The sequence below is a fragment of the Bufo bufo genome, chromosome 8 (genome assembly GCF_905171765.1).
Source record: "Bufo bufo chromosome 8, aBufBuf1.1, whole genome shotgun sequence".
Classification (NCBI taxonomy): domain Eukaryota; kingdom Metazoa; phylum Chordata; class Amphibia; order Anura; family Bufonidae; genus Bufo; species Bufo bufo.
The window spans coordinates 92,387,976-92,409,428 of NC_053396.1; the positions used below are offsets into that span (position 1 = coordinate 92,387,976).

General features: G+C 44.2%; 1 protein-coding gene across 2 annotated transcripts in view; it reads left to right on the top strand.

Annotated features, from left to right (window-relative positions):
- The window catches only part of DLG3 (discs large MAGUK scaffold protein 3), a 533,344-nt gene that overhangs the window by 104,994 nt on the left and 406,897 nt on the right, over nt 1-21,453 (top strand). The window lies entirely within an intron of this gene.

Genomic DNA, 21,453 nt, shown 5'->3' on the forward strand with positions numbered 1-21,453 from the left:
CCATCACTAGATTTGGCCCTCTTGCCAAGCACGCTTGAAGAGGCACAGATCTTGTGCTCTGATTCACAACCTCTTGACTTATCACAGGGTCAAGAAGATGAGGCTGGTGAATGTCAATTATTTGTTCATGAGGGGGATGAGGATGAGACAGAGTTGTCGATCACTGAGGTTGTGGTTAGGTCAAGTCAGGAGGATGGGGATGAGGAAGTGGAAGAGGAGGTGGTGGACGATGAGGTCACTGACCCAACTTGGGAAGGTGAAAAGCCGAGCGAGGAAAGCAGTACAGACGAGGAGGGATCTGCAGCACCGCAACAAGCTGTAAGAGGCAGTGGTGTGGCAAAAGGGAGAAGTCAGCCCACACCAAACAGGCCCGCAACCGTTACACAGAGCACCCACATGCGTAAATCTCCCTTGCCAAGGGGTAGGTGTTCCGCAGTATGCCGCTTTTTTGTGGAAAATGCAGACAACAAAAGAGTGGTCAGTTGTGACCTGTGCCATACCAAAATGAGCCGGGGCACGAACACCAGCAACCTCACCACCACCAGCATGATCCGCCACATGGCATCCAAGCACCCTAAACAGTGGGCCGAACGCCTTGGTCCACAATCTGGGTCTGCGGGCCACCCCAGTGCCGCCTCTTCCCCTGTGTTATGCACTGCTGGCCAATCCCCAATCGAAGGCGCAGGGCTGGATGCCCCTTGCCCTGCACCTGGGCCTTCGCGTGCACCAACAGCAACCACATCCACTTCCCTGTCCCAGCGCAGCGTCCAATTGTCCTTACCCCAGGCATTTGAACGCAAGCGGAAATACCCAGCTACTCACCCACTGTCCATAGCACTAAATGCACAACTTTCAAAATTACTGGCCCTTGAAATGTTGCCATATAGGCTTGTGAAGACTGAGGCCTTCCGCAGCCTGATGTCGGTGGCCATCCCTCGGTACGCATTCCCCAGACGCCACAATTTTTCACGGTGTGCCGTGCCCGCCTTACACCAACATGTGTCCCAGAACATCACCCGTGCCCTGACCAATGCAGTTACTAGGTAGGTCCACTTGACCACAGACACATGGACAAGTGCTGGTGGCCAGGGACGCTACATTTCCCTGACCGTAAACTGGGTGAGTGTTGTGGAGGCCGGGAGTGAGTCGTACCCTGGGACGGCACAGGTGCTACCCACGCCCAGGATTGCGGGCCCCATCAGGGTCTCCGCCAGCACCTATGTTACTGGCTCCAACCCCCACTTCTCCTCCTCTTCCGCCGCTACCCACCACTTCTACCTCCAGCAGTCAGCCATCAGTCAGTAGCTGGAAGCAGTGTAGCACTGCTGTGGGAAAACGTCAACAGGCTGTGCTGAAGCTGATCTGCCTAGGGGACAAACAGCAAACCACTGCAGAGCTGTGGCAGGGTATAAGGGACCGGACCGAGCTGTGGCTGTCGCCACTCAACCTACAACCAGGCTTGGTTGTGTTGGACAATGGCCGTAACTTGGTGGCGGCTTTGGAGCTCGGCAACCTGATGCACGTGCCATGCCTAGCGCACGTATTAAACTTAGTGGTTCAGCGGTTTATTAAAATATACCCAAATTTGACAGAGCTACTAGTAAAGGCACGCCGCGTGGGTGACCATTTCCGCAAGTTGTCCACAGCTTCAGCCGCTCTGTCAATGCTGCAGCAGCACTTGGGGCTTACAGCTCACCGATAGAGATGTCCCGAACTATTCACCGGCGAATAGTTCCCGGCGAACATAGCTTGTTCGCGTTCGCCGCGGCGGGCGAACATATGCGATGTTCGGTCCGCCCCCTATACGTCATCATTGAGCAAACTTTGACCCTGTACCTCACAGTTAGCAGACACATTCCAGCCAATCAGCATACCTTCCCTCCCAGACCCTCCCACCTCCTATCAAATAGCAAGGACAGCATCCATTTTAAGGACAGCATCCATCTTAGATTCATTCTAAAGCTGCAGTGTCACAAATTTGACTAAGTTGTAATTGCAATGCGATTAATACGGGTTATATTAATCGCATTGCGAATTCAACTTAGAGTTGGGTTCCTAATGGTTACAGTGGCGTTGCTATGGCTGGTGTCACCCGGTGCGGTAGAAAATGGTGTCACAATCCACAGTAATTTATGAATGGGGTTAGGTTATTAACTTATTATTATTGGGGTATTAGTAAAATAATTTGGTCTATAAAGTCAGAGCCGCTCTACCTACCTCCTCCTCCCGGCACCAGAGACTCCTGCAGGGCAGCTGCCGCGGTGCCCCACCACTCACCAGGCTGCAGTGAGTCACACCCCCATCCCCCTTTACCATGTGACAGCGCGACCAATACAACCATTATGAACTCAGACCTAAGTTGTAATCGCAATGCGATTAATACAGGTTATATTAATCGCATTGCGAATTCAACTTAGATCTGAGTTCCTAATGGTTGTATTGCTAGAATATAACGAAGATTGAGAATATAGTGCCATAATCGTTATATTCGGAATCGTCAATTCTAGCAATACAACCATTATGAACTCAGATCTAAGTTGTAATCGCAATGCGATTAATAGAGGTTATATTAATCGCATTGCGAATTCAACTTAGAGCTGGGTTCCTAATGGTTGTTGTATTGCTAGAATATAACGAATATTGAGAATATAGTGCTATATTCGTTATATTCGTCAATTCTAGCAATACAACTATTAGGAACTCAGATCTAAGTTGTAATCGCAATGCGATTAATGCAGGTTATATTTATCGCATTGCGAATTCAACTTACCACACTCTGCATCAACTACGTAATTTTCCATGGGAGTTTTGCCATGGATCCCCCTCCGGCATGCCACAGTCCAGGTGTTAGTCCCCTTGAAACAACATTTCCATCACTATTGTGGCCAGAAAGAGTCCCTGTGGGTTTTAAAATTCGCCTGTCTATTGAAGGCTATGGCGGTTCGCCCGGAAATTCGCGTTCGCCGTTCGCGAACGGAAAATTTTATGTTCGCGACATCTCTACTCACTGACTGTTGTGCGACGTGAGCACACGCTGGGACTCTACGTTCTACATGTTGTCCATGCTTTGTGAGCAGCAGAGGGCAGTTGTGTAATACCAGCTGCAACATGGTCGTCGCCTTTCGAGTCAACTTCCACTATTCACAAGCGAGGAGTGGGCATTGATGGCAGACCTCTGTGAGGTTTTAAGAAACTTTGATGAATCCACACAGATGGTTAGTGGCGGTAACGCTATAATCAGCATAAGCATCCCACTTCTGTGTCTACTCAAACGATCGCTGCTCACAATTAAGGACGACACTCTGAATGTTGCAGACGTGGAAATGGGGGAGACAGACCACCCACATTTCGTCTTCTCACCGTGAATTGGACCATGAGGAGGAGGAGGAGCTGGAGACAGCTGCCTCTGCTACAGAGGGTACTACTGACGGAACTTTAATTCCATCGGTTCGACATGGATGGGCACAAGGGGATAAGGAGGAGGATGAAGAGATGGAGAGTCATCCTGACGTCGACATAGACGTCTTGCCTGGTGGTACTCTGGCACACATGGCTGACTTCATGTTAGGCTGCCTTTCCCGCGACTCTTGCGTTATACGCATTTTAGATAACACGGATTACTGGGTGTTCCCCCTTCTGGACCCCCGCTACAAAGAGAACTTCTCATCTCTTATTCCTCTCTGTGGTGGAGAGGGCAAGTAAAATGGTGCAATACCAGAAAGTCCTTGTTTAGAAATTGCTCCAAACATTTCCATCTGACAAAGCTGGCGGCAGAGTCCGTACTTCCATAGGCAAACGAGGAAGGCAGACAACGGGAACATACTCCAGTTCCAACAAAGGCAGGGCAACACTCTCCAAGGCATGGGACACTTTCATGACACCCCGCCATCAACCGCACCCTGAAGTGCGGCCTTCTGTCCCAAGGAGGGAAAAGTTTTGGAAGATGGTGAAGGAATACATAGCAGACCGTGTCAGCGTCCTCAATGATACCTCGGTGCCTTACAACTACTGGGTGTCCAAGCTGGACACGTGGCACGAACTTGCGATCTATGCCTTGGAGGTGCTGGCCTGCCCTGCCACCAGCGTGTTGTCTGAGCCTGTGTTTAGTGCTGCTGGTGGCATTATAACAGATAAGCATATCCGCCTGTCAACTGACAATGCTGACATGTTGACTCAGATAAAAATGAACAAGGCCAGGATTGCCCCGCCTCCACTCCATCAGAGGAAAGCTGAGCTAATGAGGAACAAAAATGCAATTTAAATGTATGCTTTATAATGTACTCAATCCACAAGATATAGATGCACCCTTTTCACCGCAAAATAAGGGTATATGTTTGAATCTTGTTTTCTCATCCTCCTCCTCCTCTTCCATACAGTATATATGCCCTCACTACAATGTTTTATAGGGTCTGCTCACCTTCAGGCCCTCACCTATAATGTTTTATACGGTATGCTCACCTGTAGGCCCTCACTACAATGTTTTATAGGGTCCACTCACCTTCAGGCCCTCACCTCCAATGTTTTATACGGTCTGCTCACCTGTAGGCCCTCACTACAATTTTTTTTTTATAGGGTCCGCTCACCTTCATGCCCTCACCTCCAATGTTTTATACGGTCTGCTCACCTGTAGGTCCTCACCTCTAATGATTTATATGGTCTGCTCACCTGTAGGCCCTGACCTGTAATGTTTTATTCGGTCTGCTCACCTAAAGGCCCTCACAAATAATGTTTTAGAGCGTCAGCTGAACAGCAGGCCCTCACATATAACGTTTTAGAAGGTCAGCTCAGCAGCAGGCACTTGCCCCTAATTTTTTATAGGGTCACCAGCATGCCCTCGCTCCGAATGTTTTGGATTGTCACCAGCAGGCCATCAAGGATAATTTTTCAAGGGTGTGTATAATGCCCTCTGTAAGGCAATATAGACTCTTTGCCTAATGTGTCCCTGACACATGATTTCGGTGATCAGCTTGAATTAAATCTTATCCGGTACCGGGAGAATGAATAAGACAACACTGAACATGTGTCTAGTTCTAATCCATTCTGGTTTATTTCACAGTTGGCAAACAGTTATAATAGAGGGGGTTGAGCTTCCTTGACATCCAATCATATGTTAGCATTAGTTTTGACCTATAGTATAAACACACATGAGCTCTGCATTAACATAATAGATGACTCATAGTAACAGCATTTGACCAATCAGGTATAAACACATAGGCCAGCATGCATTTGAGCCAAGATGACCCTATAAGGTAAGACTGTTCAAACTTACAAACTAAGGAATGTATGGGTATCTTGAAACCGCACAGGAAGTTTCTCACATTCCAAAGGGGGGAAGGGGGAAGGGAGATTTTGGAAGTGCACTGACCAAATGTAATGTAATACACGTTGCTGAAAGGACAAAATGGAGTTACTTATACCCCATCAATCCCCTCTTTAGAACCTTATATACACTCACCTAAAGAATTATTAGGAACACCATACTAATACGGTGTTGGACCCCCTTTTGCCTTCAGAACTGCCTTAATTCTAAGTGGCATTGATTCAACAAGGTGTTGATAGCATTCTTTAGAAATGTTGGCCCATATTGATAGGATAGCATCTTGCAGTTGATGGAGATTTGAGGGATGCACATCCAGGGCACGAAGCTCCCGTTCCACCACATCCCAAAGATGCTCTATTGGGTTGAGATCTGGTGACTGTGGGGGTCATTTTAGTACAGTGAACTCATTGTCATGTTCAAGAAACCAATTTGAAATGATTCGAGCTTTGTAACATGGTGCATTATCCTGCTGGAAGTAGCCTACAGAGGATGGATACATGTTCTCATTCTGTTTACGCCAAATTCGGACTTTACCATTTGAATGTCTCAACAGAAATTGAGACTCATCAGACCAGGCAACATTTTTCCAGTCTTCAACAGTCCAATTTTGGTGAGCTCGTGCAAATTGTAGCCTCTTTTTCCTATTTGTAGTGGAGATGAGTGGTACCCGGTGGGGTCTTCTGCTGTTGTAGCCCATCCGCCTCAAGGTTGTGCGTGTTGTAGCTTCACAAATGCTTTGCTGCATACCTCGGTTGTAACGAGTGGTTATTTCAGTCAACGTTGCTCTTCTATCAGCTTGAATCAGTCGGCCCATTCTCCTCTGACCTCTAGCATCCACAAGGCATTTTCGCCCACAGGACTGCCGCATACTGGATGTTTTTCCCTTTTCACACCATTCTTTGTAAACCCTAGAAATGGTTGTGCGTGAAAATCCCAGTAACTGAGCAGATTGTGAAATACTCAGACCAGCCCGTCTGGCACCAACAACCATGCCACGCTCAAAATTGCTTAAATCACCTTTCTTTCCCATTCTGACATTCAGTTTGGAGTTCAGGAGATTGTCTTGACCAGGACCACACCCCTAAATGCATTGAAGCAACTGCCATGTGATTGGTTGACTAGATAATTGCATTAATGAGAAATAGAACAGGTTTCCTAATAATTCTTTAGGTGAGTGTATATACCTTATACTATATGGTTCTTTCTCTTATCTTCCATTGTTTGCTTGTAAGCCTTTAGGTATTCCATATACCCTTCAGGAGTATAATCCTCAGGCTTTGTTGAGGTTGGGTTTGCCTCTTCTACCTCTACCGGAGTATAGAGGAAGGTTGAGTGTACCCCTCTTTCGGCCACATTTTTACATACGGCAAGAAGGGAGGGCACACACTGTAGACAACAGCAGAGACACACTATTGCAGCGATCACGGCGAGTACCACTCCTAAAACATATCTTATTTGACCAAAGTCAGGTATCCAGCCAAAAAGCCAGTCCCACCAACCTTGGTCAACATCTTGTTTTATCATCTCTTCTAATTGGCCTATTTTATCTTTTATTCCACGGGAGTGATCTGATAAATTGAAACAACACATCCCTGCGAACGCTGAGCATCCTATACCATGTTGGAGCAATAAATAGTCAATAGTTGCCCTATTCTGCAAGATAGCCTTTTTATATGATTGTATATTTAACAGCATATCTTGCAGAATTGCACTAGTGACAATTATCTGTTTTACCATAAAACAGGCAAGTTTTGATCCTGTGGTTATATATGGCCAACCCTGGTACCCCTATCAAAGTTACCCCTTAACTCATGTATTCTGCTCTAGAGAGGAGATTCACATTATAATCACAAATTTCTGGTAACCGTAGGGAAGTGTCTCTCGTGTGTCGTGTCTGCATTGCTGGGAATGGTGGTATCATTGCTAATGTCAACCTAGCTATTGTACAGGGTCCCTCTGTAATATTGGCCGGTATGTACAAACCGGATTCCAAAAAAGTTGGGACACTAAACAAATTGTGAATAAAAACTGAATGCAATGATGTGGAGATGGCAAATGGCAATATTTTATTTGTAATAGAACGTAGATGACAGATCAAACGTTTAATCCGAGTAAATGTATCATTTTAAAGGAAAAATACATTGATTCCAATTTTCACGGTGTCAACAAATCCCAAAAAAGTTGGGAGAAGTAGCAATAAGAGGCTGGAAAAAGTAAATTTGAGCATAACGATGAGCTGGAAGACCAATTAACACTAATTAGGTCAATTGGCAACATGATTGGGTATAAAAAGAGCTTCTCAGAGTGGCAGTGTCTCTCAGAAGCCAAGATGGGTAGAGGATCACCAATTCCCACAATGTTGCGCAGAAAGATAGTGGAGCAATATCAGAAAGGTGTTACCCAGCGAAAAGACTTTGCATCTATCATCATCAACTGTGCATAACATCGTCCGAAGATTCAGAGAATCTGGAACAATCTCTGTGCGTAAGGGTCAAGGCCGTAAAACCATACTGGATGCCTGTGATCTCCGGGCCCTTAAACGACACTGTACCACAAACAGGAATGCTACTGTAAAGGAAATCACAGAATGGGCTCAGGAATACTTCCAGAAACCATTGTCAGTGAACACACTCCACCGTGCCATCCGCCGTTGCCAGCTGAAACTCTACAGTGCAAAGAAGAAGCCATTTCTAAGCAAGATCCACAAGCTCATGCGTTTTCAGTGGGCCAGGGATCATTTAAAATGGAGTGTGGCAAAATGGAAGACTGTTCTGTGGTCAGACGAGTGACGATTCAAAGTTCTTTTTGGAAATCTGGGACGCCATGTCATCCGGACCAAAGAGGACAAGGACAACCCAAGTTGTTATCAACGCTCAGTTCAGAAGCCTGCATCTCTGATAGTATGGGGTTGCATGAGTGCGTGTGGCATGGGCAGCTTGCATGTCTGGAAAGGCACCATCAATGCAGAAAAATATATTCAGGTTCTAGAACAACATATGCTCCCATCCAGACGTCATCTCTTTCAGGGAAGACTCTGCATTTTTCAACAAGATAAGGCCAGACCACATTCTGCATCAATCACAACATCATGGCTGCGTAGGAGAAGGATCCGGGTACTGAAATGGCCAGTCTGCAGTCCAGATCTTTCACCTATAGAGAACATTTGGCGCATCATAAAGAGGAAGGTGCAACAAAGAAGGCCCAAGACGATTGAACAGTTAGAGGCCTGTATTAGACAAGAATGGGAGAGCATTCCTATTTCTAAACTTGAGAAACTGGTCTCCTTGGTCCCCAGACATCTGTTGAGTGTTGTAAGAAGAAGGGGAGATACCACACAGTGGTGAAAATGGCCTTGTCCCAACTTTTTGGGGATTTGTTGACACCATGAAATTCTGATTCAACATATTTTTCCCTTAAAATGGTACATTTTCTCAGTTTAAACTTTTGTTCCATGATTTATGTTCTATTCTGAATAAAATATTAGAAGTTGGCACCTCCACATCATTGCATTCAGTTTTTATTCACGATTTGTATAGTGTCCCAACTTTTTTGGAATCCGGTTTGTATGTGTAACTAGTATTTCCACAGGCCAATACCCATCCTATTGGTAGAGGTATATGTTTGTCTAGGGATGGTACTATTTTAGTAACATTACATTGATTATTCTTTCCTGATACTATCTTTTTACAACTATCTATATCTCTATCGCAAATATTTGGCTTAGTCTTGTTCTGCATTTTTGCTTGTATGCAGGGAGGCAATAGTTTCTCATCGCAGGAGAACTTGTAACATATTTCTGTGGCTGTAACAAGACCTGTAATTATTTCTATCATATTACTTTGCAGAGTCTCATATGTAGGACAGTCATAACAAGCATGATAAGGATTTACATATCCATATTTAACATCATGATCCTCCAAATCTGTGTCATTCCATTGGGAACGTAGGAGCCCCGTCCATACATCTACTGGGGTGGGGACTGCTACCAGACATGTCTCCAAAATGTTAGATGCAGATAAAGTGGTTCGGAGACAAAAGTCAGTTAAGTTCAGAGTTTTGGCCAGGTACAACCATAAGTTCTCCTTTGTCTTCCATAGATTGTCTTCCCCTCTGCATTCTGTTTTCAGGTATGTCTGTCTGTTCCACAGCCGTGGGACAGTAAGTAGGAGACACAAAATTGCAATTATTAAGGTACTGCATCTGCATCTCGTTGGGGGTCAAGACTGTCTGCCTCCGTTAGTACCCCTTCTGTATCTTCTTCGAGGTCAAGGCTGTCTGCCTCCGTTAGTACCTCTGGGCCTCGTTGGAGGTCAGGGCTGTCTGCCCCCGTTAGTACCTCTCTTTTCTTCACCAACTTAATCCTTGTGGCGTGGATCCACGTGGGTGACTGTTCAGTGAGGACTGCTATTCTGGTGATCGCGACTACCTCGGTAGGTGGTCCGTAGGTGACGCTTCCTGGTTCCTTTCCCTTCTTTAAGATCTTGATCATCACCTGGTCGCCTACCCGGAATGGATGGGTTGGTTCCTGTGAAAGAGAAGGAGACTTACAAGCAACTTTTTCTTCAGTTTTACTGAGGACCTTGATCAGTTTAGTAACATACTCCTCTCTGATCAGGTCCAAGTCCCCTTCCTGCACTACCAGGGGGCGTCTTGCCCATGGTGTGGGGAAAGGCCTACCCATGAGTATCTCAATGCTGTTTATGTCCTACTCCGTGGAAATGTGCTATTAAGATGGAAGCACTGTGTTGGGGAATGCACAGCCTCCCCTCTTCGCAGACTAATCCTTGTCTTAGGATTTTTCTGCAATACTGGATAACACCAGTCTTACTGTTCCTGTTCAGTGGCATACCACTGAAGATCAGTAAGCATTTGCAACATCTCAGGGGTTGGAGGTGCCAGACATGGCATCTCCCAATGGTTACACAAACCTGTGAGGTTGCATTTGGCCACTCATTTCGCCACCTTATCTGCCAGTGCATTGCCCTGTGAGACATGATCCTTACCATCTGCTGCCGTGAATCCTCTCCTCTGCCAAATCATACCATGGTCCCACACTACCCCATGTGTGTACCTACTATCAGTATGTAGAATACATGCCCTAGTGAGTGCAATGAGCTCAGCTGCCTGCTGTGTTGAGTGTGGATGTCCTTGAGTAGGCCTACAACATCATGAGTGGTGTGCAAAATGGTGTAATGTCACATTGTGAAAGGAGTTGCCAACTCTACCATCATAGCACAGGCTGCAAGAGAACACAGACATGCCGGCATCCCTTAAACAGGGGTGGGCATTACCTTTGAGAAAAACACACAAAGACGCAACTTGCCTCCGTTTTCTTGTGTCAGTACACCCGCCATGGTTTTACAATTTTGGCGTGCAAACATGTGGAAGGGCATATTATAGTCAGGGAGGCCCAGCCCTGGACTCGACATGAGTAAACATTTCAGATAATCAAATGCATTGTACATTTTCAGAAGACCATTTAATCAAATCTGGATTTTCTTCCAGAGTGGCTTGCCTCAAAACATTGTCATAATAGGAGCAATCAGGAATCCATTGTCTACAGTAGTTTATCATACCAAGGAAAGATAACATTTCTTTCTTGGTGTGCGGGGTAACCAAACCCGCAATAGACTGGACTCTTTCTGCGCTGATTCTCCTTTTACCTTTTGTGAGGACAAAGCCCAAGTATTCAACCTGCATTTTACACCATTGCATTTTCTTAAGTGTAACTTTGTGACCATATCCTGACAATCATTATAACAGTGATAAAACATCCTGAATGCTGGCCTCCGCTGACATGCTACACAGTAACAAATCATCAACATATTGCAGCAGCACAGAACCTTGGGGGGGGGGGTACCATGGTTCTAACATCGCTTGGAGGACTATGCTGTACACTACAGGTGAATCAGCATATCCCTGGGGCATTTCTGCACCAGGTCAGTTGACGTCTGTCAAAGGAAAAAGCAAAAAGTAGTCTGGTTATCTTATCAACTGGAATAGAAAAGAATGCATTTTTCAGATCTATCACACTGAACCAAACAGCGTCTGCTGGAATGGCAGATAATAATTGAGTGACATCAGGTACAACAGGGGCTATAGGCACAATGATGTTGTTGATGGCCCCTAAATCCTGTACAAAGCGGGCAGTACCATCTGCCTTTGTCACTGGATTCACGGGCGTGCTGTAGGGTGAATTCACCTCTGCCAGGATTCCCTTTTGTAGGAATTCTTCTATCATTGGGCTAAGTCCATCAAGTTTCTCTTTTAACAACAGGTATTGTTTCTGGAACACTGAGATGACACCTGGTTTCACAGTAGCTTTGTAAAGTGTGCAATCTATGAATCCTGTGTCATATTCATTTGAAGACCATAATGCAGGATTAATGTTATTAAGTTCTGGGTGGTCCTGTATGTTTGCAAGAATCAGTGGCACTGGTGTAGCGATTGGAATGAGATCTGAGTGTACTCTTATGCCCTGATTCTTTGCTGATACCTGCAAGTCAAGCTTAATTAACAAATCTCTCCCTAACAGGCTGACTGGGCAATCTAGTATAATGCTAAATACATGATCTGTGATGTATTCCCTGTCCATGGTCTCGAGTGGTATTGAGTCAGTTTTGAAAGGTTTTGTCAAAACCCCATTAATTGATATAGAAGGCTCACACTTCCTTCCTCCCACTCTGTCATCTAAGTCCACCCCTTTTAGTCGGACTCTGTGGTCCTCCTTTTGTCCGTCAGTAATGTGCCAGCTGCCCATAAGAACAGAGCTCAGATGTTAAGCACAACACTTAACATGTAACACGTAACTGCAAACATTGAACCGAACAGATCTGACAATACAGACATGAACACACATAAAAACTTTTCATTGACTTCAATAAATAAAAAATGTACAGCTTGATCAATGCTATTGGTACCAATAAAAACCAAAAACTTCCAAGAAAAATAAAATAAAATTCTCAATGCGCATATTATTCACATTTTCATGTACTCATTTTCACAAACAACTCATAACCACGCCCTTACACATAAAAACTGAATTGCACACACACCTCTGCTAAAAACATCAGTCTTCGTACATTTTTAACTCCACTTACAATTCAAAGCCACACCCATTCACATTCCACTGAATCATGTATATTTCAATCCAGTCACACAATTTCTTTGTTACATTCCAAAACTTGTAGCACAGACAAACACAACTTTCCTGGAAACAGATATCCACACCACACCCAGAATTACTAATGGTCTGTCACTATTGAGCTGCTTTTTCCAATATCTTCTGGTCTTCACTCTGTGATTAATTAACTCTTATAAGAAGACAATATACATGTTATAATCATACAGTAATTTTGTTAAAACCCAAATTAACTTATATGCCATGTGGTTTTAGTTTAGTTTTGCACACATCGTCACTTACTCTATATAATTCCCCTTCCCCCATTTCCTTTGCCTTGCATCTCTTATCTCAGGAATGTTTAGGCAGGGGAAGTAAAGCAATCCACCACAGGACGTTCAACTGTCCCAAATATTCCTCAAACTTTTACTCATATCTGAATAAGGACTTAGAATGGGTGCAACCTTAGATTGATAGGATTGGACACTTCCAATTGGCATCATAGCACAAACACTGTGGGCACTTTCTTAACTAGTGGATTTGCAAACATCATTGGATCTAATCCAATGCTGGAGCCCTGTCTGGAAGATCTATAGATAACATACATTAGTATCTTCACAGTCTGCAGATGCATTACCAATTACCAACCCCCTCCCCCCCCCCCATATGGAGGGGAGTTGAATTCCTCAGGGGGGGTTTCAGTAAGAGCACAGGGGGGGGGATGTGAAGGGTGTAGCAAAATACAGATGGGAGGGGTTCTTTTAGAGAGCACATTGCAAAGAGAAAACAGGAAAAGTTCTTGTGGAACTACAAGTCACATTTTGGAATTTACAGCAGATGTGGTGGGGGAAGGGATGCCACATGGCAACTTCTTTGTTCTCTATAGGATTCAAAATCCTCCATCTTGTAATAAGAAATGCTACTCATTTCTCCAACTTTCAATTTCTCTCAGTTACTTCCATGGACACTTTAAACCATAACTCAGTATACACCAGCCTATTATTATCCTTCAATCAACTTCTCTTTTCCTTCAATACACTTATCTATTAACTGACCATCTTTTACTGCTGTAATCTCTAATTCTATGGCTATGGATCGTCCCTATTTAAACACACACATATCATTAGGGCAACAAAACTTAACCAGTTCATTTCTGAACATTTAACACAAGCCCTTTCTGATTGCAGACAATGGGGCACTTTTTCCTTGCCATCAATTAACTTCCTGACACTGCTTTGTTTTCTCATTCACCAGAACCCCCCTTCACCATCACGGGAGTTCTGATGTACACAGTCTGTAAGCTTTAACTTCACAGATTCTTACAGATTTTCATCTCTGTTGCCAGCCGGGCATAACATTCTGTTTCACATTTTAACTGTCAATTCTTACATCCTGCCAAATTGTCTACCCATGGGTTAACTAGGAAGTAATTTGTGGGACTAGACCGTGCAACATAAAGTTTACATGTTGGCAGTGATGGAAACAGAATGATTTCATAGTGGGATGTGACCATACACTTACCACCCGGTCAACATCTCACACAGACAGATAATCTTATCACTTCTAAAATACTTATACTATATATACATAAGAGTTAATCCAAGCTTGTAACCTTCTGTTCCCTGAACAGGATTTCTTCATAGGGCACTTTATATCTAATGATATGGACTCCCTGAGCCTCTTATAATCAACTTAGCTCCCTGAGCTTTTGCATGTGTCCCGGACACAGCAATCTACCGAAATCAACAAATAGATGGTTCAACTTACTTGGGTCGAGATTTTGGTCAGTGCCCCCAGGTCCGATGAGGACAAAAATTGATGTCTTTTACCATAGACCCGAGGATGACCCTCTCGATCTCGAGACGAGACCCCAAAGCTGTAAGGCAATATAGACTCTTTGCCTAATGTGTCCCTGACACATGATTTCGGTGATCAGCTTGAATTAAATCTTATCCGGTACCGGGAGAATGAATAAGACAACACTGAACATGTGTCTAGTTCTAATCCATTCTGGTTTATTTCACAGTTGGCAAACAGTTATAATAGAGGGGGTTGAGCTTCCTTGACATCAAATCATATGTTAGCATTAGTTTTGACCTATAGTATAAACACACATGAGCTCTGCATTAACATAATAGATGACTCATAGTAACAGCATTTGACCAATCAGGTATAAACACATAGGCCAGCATGCATTTGAGCCAAGATGACCCTATAAGGTAAGACTGTTCTAACTTACAAACTAAGGAATGTATTGGTATCTTGAAACCGCACAGGAAGTTTCTCACATTCCAAAGGGGGGAAGGGGGAAGGGAGATTTTGGAAGTGCACTGGCCAAATGTAATACACGTTGCTGAAAGGACAAAATGGAGTTACTTATACCCCATCACCCTCCTATATGTGTAAGAAAGGGTGTATTGTAGTGCCGGTTCTTTGTAATATTTGGCAGCCCTTTTACTTAGTGTATAGGCTTTAGGAGTGTAGCAGTGTACCTGAACAATTGTACCACCATGTGAATGAATTCCAAATCTAGAGAGGACCCTGTCCGGGAAGGGTTTTATAATATATCTAAAATACTACTGCCTATACGGCTACTGACCACTCTTGTCCCAGACACTAAAACTTTACTTTTACTTCTTTATTAAAACACGTAGAAAGATGTAAACATATGTGAGCTAACTAAAAGATTAAAACTAGCTATACCTCACCAAGACTGGTATACACCGTAGGAGCGCAGGGAGGGGTGCACTAACCCGCACTGCCTTCCCTAGATTTCTACTATATTAGCTGAGGTATTACACTGTGCCTTATTGCTCTTAACCCCCACAATTGAGGCGTAACAATTTTTTCCTCTAAAAAGTTATATATTTTTTATTTTATTTTTGGGGTGGGGTTTTGGGCATTTTTTTTTTATCGGCATGCACCATGATTCCCAGCAGCGACATTGGAGTCCAAGATGCATCCAGATATGGTCCCCCTGCTGTTCCTGGTCGATTTCAGAGGTGTTTCCATCACTTTCAGACCTTTTTCTATGAACCAGGCACCCTCCCCTCATCCGAGCAGGGAGTGCCTGGTTGTCTCCCATTGAATTCCATTATACTCGGGTGCTCAGCCGAGCGCACGAATATCGCTATGTGTTCGGACTGAGTACCCGAACACCCAAACACTTTGGTGCTCGCTCATCACTAATTATTATGACGGAAGTGTTTTTGCTGATCCAGCAAAAACGCTGGTGTAAAAGTAACCTTACACCTACACATCACTGTGCATAATATTGTCATTTACACTAGGGTAGGGCTATATTTGCACTTGTGTCAAGACTTCTGCTTTTCCCAGGAGCCATGGTGAATTTGTTACGATCGGATTCTGTTGACTCCCTTTGACTTATAATGACTCAGTTGGGTTTCCATTTGTTAAACTGGATGGAATACTGCAGCAGATTACGTTATTCTGGCTGTAGAAAGACGTACATACAAAGCCTTACTGCTGTATGATACAGCCATATCTATAATGGGCTTTTTCCTTTTAAAGTTCATTGTGTCTTAGTACCACCTGTAATATGTAAGAGTGGCTTACAGCCAGAAAAAGTTTGGGATCTATATTATAAGTGAAGGTGTTGGTGCTACATGCAATAACACGGCCGGTTTTGTGAAACAAGCAATACTGTGGAAACAATAGTTCTTTATTGGAGGTAATGGTGGCAAAGTGTACATATACATACGCACAGCAGAAGTCACAGTTCAGATTAGGCATGGACCGGCAGATCTTATATGTGATGCATTTTCCACAGTTCTAGAGGCTGCAAAGGTAGTTGACAGGCCTGGATTATATCTCTTTACACCAATCTTCCAGTATCTTTTTTTCACTCTCTATTAAGCCACCGGGCGGCAATGCATACATTTTTCTGTATTTCTCTGAATCTCTATTCTCTTCAAAATGCAGCACTATAAGTACCTAACTGTGGGGTGTAGTGCAGATGACCAGTCGATTTCCAAGGCATGCCATGGTTCATATTCTCCCAGACAAGGTACTATGAAGTCTGGAGGATATGCAGTTTATCTCCACAGACTTTTTAACACACACCCTCTTCAAATGGCTGGTACAGTCAAATGTAGTCTCAATTGCTACCTCAGAGGCTGGAATAAGACTCTGCCTCAAGCTGGTTGGATCATTTCTCCAGGGATGCTTCTGCTTCCTTCTCTTACTGTCTCTCACTACACCAAACTGAATACTCAGAGCAGACCTTGCCCTATGGGGAGGCTGGGGCAGCCCCACCTAGCAGCTGTAACTGAAGCCAGTTAACCCATTTGCAGCCTGTAGAAAGCAAATGCACAATGCCATATTTCCCACATTTTAACCCTTTCATCAGCAGGCTACCAGCACACTGCATAAATAGTGTACAGTACATTACATTCTTAGTCTTTTGGGGTTGCCCGGCTGTTATTAATTGTCAGTGAAGCAGAAAGGTTTATTAAAGAAAGAAAAATGCTTACTTAATCTGCTAAAGGTCCCTCTGTTTCATAGCTATGGGTCTGGTCCCGAGTGTTCAGCAACAGACCGGAAGTAGTAACGTCATGTCCATTGTTCTCATGGACTGCAGTTGCCTTAGCAATCAAGGGAGGCCGTACTGGGCCACCATTGGGGAGGCCGACATGACAGGGTTTTGGCCACAGAGGGACGGGTGGCAAGCGTAGGGTTAAAGAATTCAAAAGGCTAGTGTGGCGGGGAAAGGGGGGAGGAGTAAGGAAAAGGCGGGCGATTAGTTTATAAATAGCACAGGTCAGTGTGGTCAGTTACCTGGATTCTGGCCAGAGAACTCCCGCTCTCCTGCCCTATATAGATCCTGGGGTGGGGGGACACAAAACTATAAAAAACAAAACAAAAAAAAAAAGTTTAATCGCCTGTTTCACAAAAAAAAAAAATTGGTACAGGGACAGAACAGGTGGATTCGCCTTTCACAGGGTAGGACAAACTGCTGGGGGTTTCTATGTCGCGGCAGTCGGGGCGGGGGGAGGTCCTCGAAGTTGGTGACACTGATGCTTATGGAGGATGGGAGGGCCTCAATGGTGGGGGGCTGGACTCCCATGGTTGGTGTTGGCTCGTGGAGAAGGCGTCCGTGAGTTGGTCTCCGAGCTGGCGTTTTACGGCTGGAGGCAGTACGGAGGCGCCAGTCTGGCCAAGTGCGTATTGATAAAGTTAGGGCTTCGAGGACCTTCCCCGTCAGGGGGGAGGAGAATACTGTACTATTGTTATTTAATGTTATTTAATGTTATTTAATTTGATTGATGCGTTACTGATGGTTATGTATCCAATATTTAGGAATAAACGGCTGCTGTGGACATTAAATCCAAAATCGGTCTCTGTGTCTTCATTATGCATAAGGCAGTGAGCTGGAACGGGGAAGGTTTGGGGTGGGTAAGTGATAGTTAATCTGCCAGAGATAGCTGGGTATAGCATTCGGCTATATCTGGCAGTCCCAAAGAGAATGAAGGGAATCTGCTATGGAGGACCCAAACAGAGCTTCCGACACAGATGTGCACATAGCCTTATAAGCTATTGCAGTACACCAGAGGGCTCCTGCAAATGGTCAAAGGGGTTATCCAATTTCTCAAACAGCCCCCCCATGTGCCGGGCCCCTCACAGGTAATATACTTACCCCGCTCCCCGCGCGGCTCCTGGTCCTCGCACCACCGCTGCTGCTTCTCCCTGGACACAGATGAAAACATCCGGTGTCCGGGGGGAGCAGTCAATGGCAGGTGGGGATGGGGATGAGCCTCCCTAGCATCGCGGGTGACACTAGGGAGTCTCATCCCCTTCAACATTGGAGGAAGGTTTTCTGAGCTCAGGCCTAGCTTTGAGGAGTTTGAACATGTAGGTCCTTACTGTAGCATAGCTAGCTCTTTCTACTGACTAACCAGAGTTTGTACCCAGGTACATCTCCTGGCAACCTAAGAGGATGAGACAAGGTTGTTAACACTAAACTGTCCATACAATGGTATTAGGTATACAAATACAATAAATCAGAACATTTTTACTTAGCAATATAATGTTACATAACTGCATAACATCAAGCACACCCCACCTAACAGCCCCAGAAAGTCCAGGGTGTGCCCTGAGGAAAGAAAGGGTGAGCCTTCTATCCACTACACGGCCACGACTACCAGAACTCCCATCTGCATCAATCCTCGCAGCGCTCTCTGCCAGGTCGCTGCACTATATCGTATTGTTTTTTTGTTGTAGCATAATGATGTATACAGGCTAGTGTAATCCTGTGGCATGTTTAGTGTGTATGTAGGTACCTTTCCTGACATATGGCTTACAGTTACAGATACTAATTTTGCAGGTGAGAGGCCATTGAGAGTGTCTCAGTAGGATTTTTGTATGATCCCTACACAAGGGATCTAACCATGTTGTCTGCAATGCGCCAAATCTTAAACTTCTCTGTAGGGGCAAGATAATGTTTCTTAAAAGAGAAGACATGACTCATGGTGGTATTTGAGTTTTCCTCTTCTCACCCAAACGATCAGAAGATTCCTTTTATTTTAAGAGTAAGACCCAGGTGTTATCCTCACATCCTAGAATTCAAATTCACCAATAGGATTGTGACATGTATTATAACATGGACCTATATGTCTCCAGAACACCGCATCTGGAAGTAATCAAGGTAGCCCTTAGGCGGGAAAGCAAAGGAATTATTTTGTCTAGATACGTGAGATAAACTACATTGCTATTTAGCTGATACACAAGACATTGCAACTAGTGTTGAGCTAATCGAAGTTTATAAAGTGGAATTCAATCCAAATTTCAGGAAAATTTTGATTAGTCACAAATCTGAATTTCCTGGCGATTCATGGTAATGAATGTGATTATTCTTTAAAATGGAGGCTGCACATGTTACAAAGTGAAAGTAAAAAGCCTGGGAATGAGGGATCACCCATAATGCCATGCAGCCAGCCAATAAGCAGATAGCCAGCCCCTGTTATGTCACAGCCGTATAGAAAGCCTCATCCTACCAGGTCCCTACCATTTTCCAGTGAACTGAGCATAGGGACAGATGTAAATGGGTGAAATTGAGGCCTGATACTACTGATTTTGAGGTGAACAGGTTCTTTTATACATAAGTAAATCTGTTAATCCTTGATTCTGTAATTGGAGTGAAATAGTGGTCTGCTACTACTGATTTTGGGGTGAAAAGGTTCTGTAGCAGATAGTGTGAAAGGAGAGCGCTCTTTCACTCTATAGTACAATTGGGCAACTGCACGGTTAAAACATTTATACCTAACACTGAGTTCAGTTATTTGGCCAGTTTTCGCCCCTTAACCGACCAATAAGTGTGAACTGATTCTAAGAGTGACTCCTGTTACCTGCATGTCATACTGATGCACAATAACTTCACTACCACAGCTGACTAGCTATGCATGTTTCTGCAATGCACAGTGATGTACACTGATATACATGCTCCCTACAGCCGTGAAATGGTTGATTTTTAGCGCGCTTCATCACAAATTAATTTTTGTCACAGTGCTCCTACCTTCAGGCTGTCACCTCCTGGGGTCAGTCTCTGTTGCAGAGATTGAGTTGGAGAACAAAGTGAAGTCTAGACTTGGGAACTTTTCAATCATGTTTACTTGAATAACTTGAACTCGACAATACAACTGGTTTCAAAGAGTTTTTGCAATTCTCTCTTACTTGGTTCCAGCAGGATGCAATATGGTGGTAGGTCTTGGTACTCTGTTCTCTCTGCTGTGCAAATCTCAGGCTTCTGGCTGGTTACTGGACTGTCTAGAGGTTCTGGTACTGTTGAGTGGGGGGCCTTTGGCCATTGCCCCCCTCGTAATACTTGGTCTATTAAATTACAGGAGTTGAGGTGCTCTCCAAGCTGCTTCCCCTGGAAGACTTCTGCTAAGGGAGGGGAAAACGCTGTGCCATATTGTCTGGTGTCTTCCTCAGCCTAACTCCAACTAACTTCTTCATTAGCAACCTCTCCATTGGTGGGAATCGGGGCTGGCCCACTCCTACTCAAAGGGGGGAAAATAATGGATTGGTTAGTTCCATTCTTGTCTAAGGCTCCGCCAGAGCATATGCCACCTGCTGGAGAACTCTGCATATTATATGTCACAACAGTTGCATAAACACATCACCAAGGCACAGCATGAGTGTACCTGGAAAAGAATACAAAGATGACATTCTCTGGTAGATATTAGAGACAATAGCTAGGTGTTTAAATGGTAGTGTCCTACTCCAGAGTACTACACATTGTATATTCTGTATTATTTATGAATGTCTAAAGAGGATAGATAACCAAGATTTAATTATGTTTTATTAATCCTAATATATGAAGAGCTAGATACGCTTACAGTAACATAACATATCCCATGGATATGTTCACATGATTATGTCATCTGATTTTATGGATGTGATGTCATGAGGTTTAGGCTAGATTTACATAACATTTTTCAAATACTGCTGAGGCTTTTTAACTGCTTACTGAAAAAATGTATAATTGTGAGCAGGGACTGATTGACCCCTTTTTCACACTGGTGTTAATGGTTCTGGCAGCATTTTTTGTCCGGCCACCTATTTGCTGTGCTGCGGCTGGATCTCAGCCAATCCCCATTATAGTGAATGGGGCCGGATGGACTTCCGGCAGCACACAGTAGTTGCAGATCAGGCTGCCGGAACCATTAACGCCACGTCTCGTCTCTGCACAGTTTACCACACAGACGTTGTACTTTCTTCAATTTTACATATCCATCCCCTGAAGTACTCTCAGCAGTTGTAATGCCCCCTCAAGGCGCCTACAGTAATTATGTGTTCCCAGTAGTTCTATGTTCCCTATAGTGCTTATTGCCCCCAGTAGAGCCTATTACTCCCAGTAATACCTATTTCTTCGAACCATGCCTATTGCCTCCAGTGGAGACAAAATAAAAAAAAATACAGTGCCTTGACAAAATATGCATACTTTTCCACATTTTTCATGTTACACTCACAAACTTGTATGTGCTTTATTGGG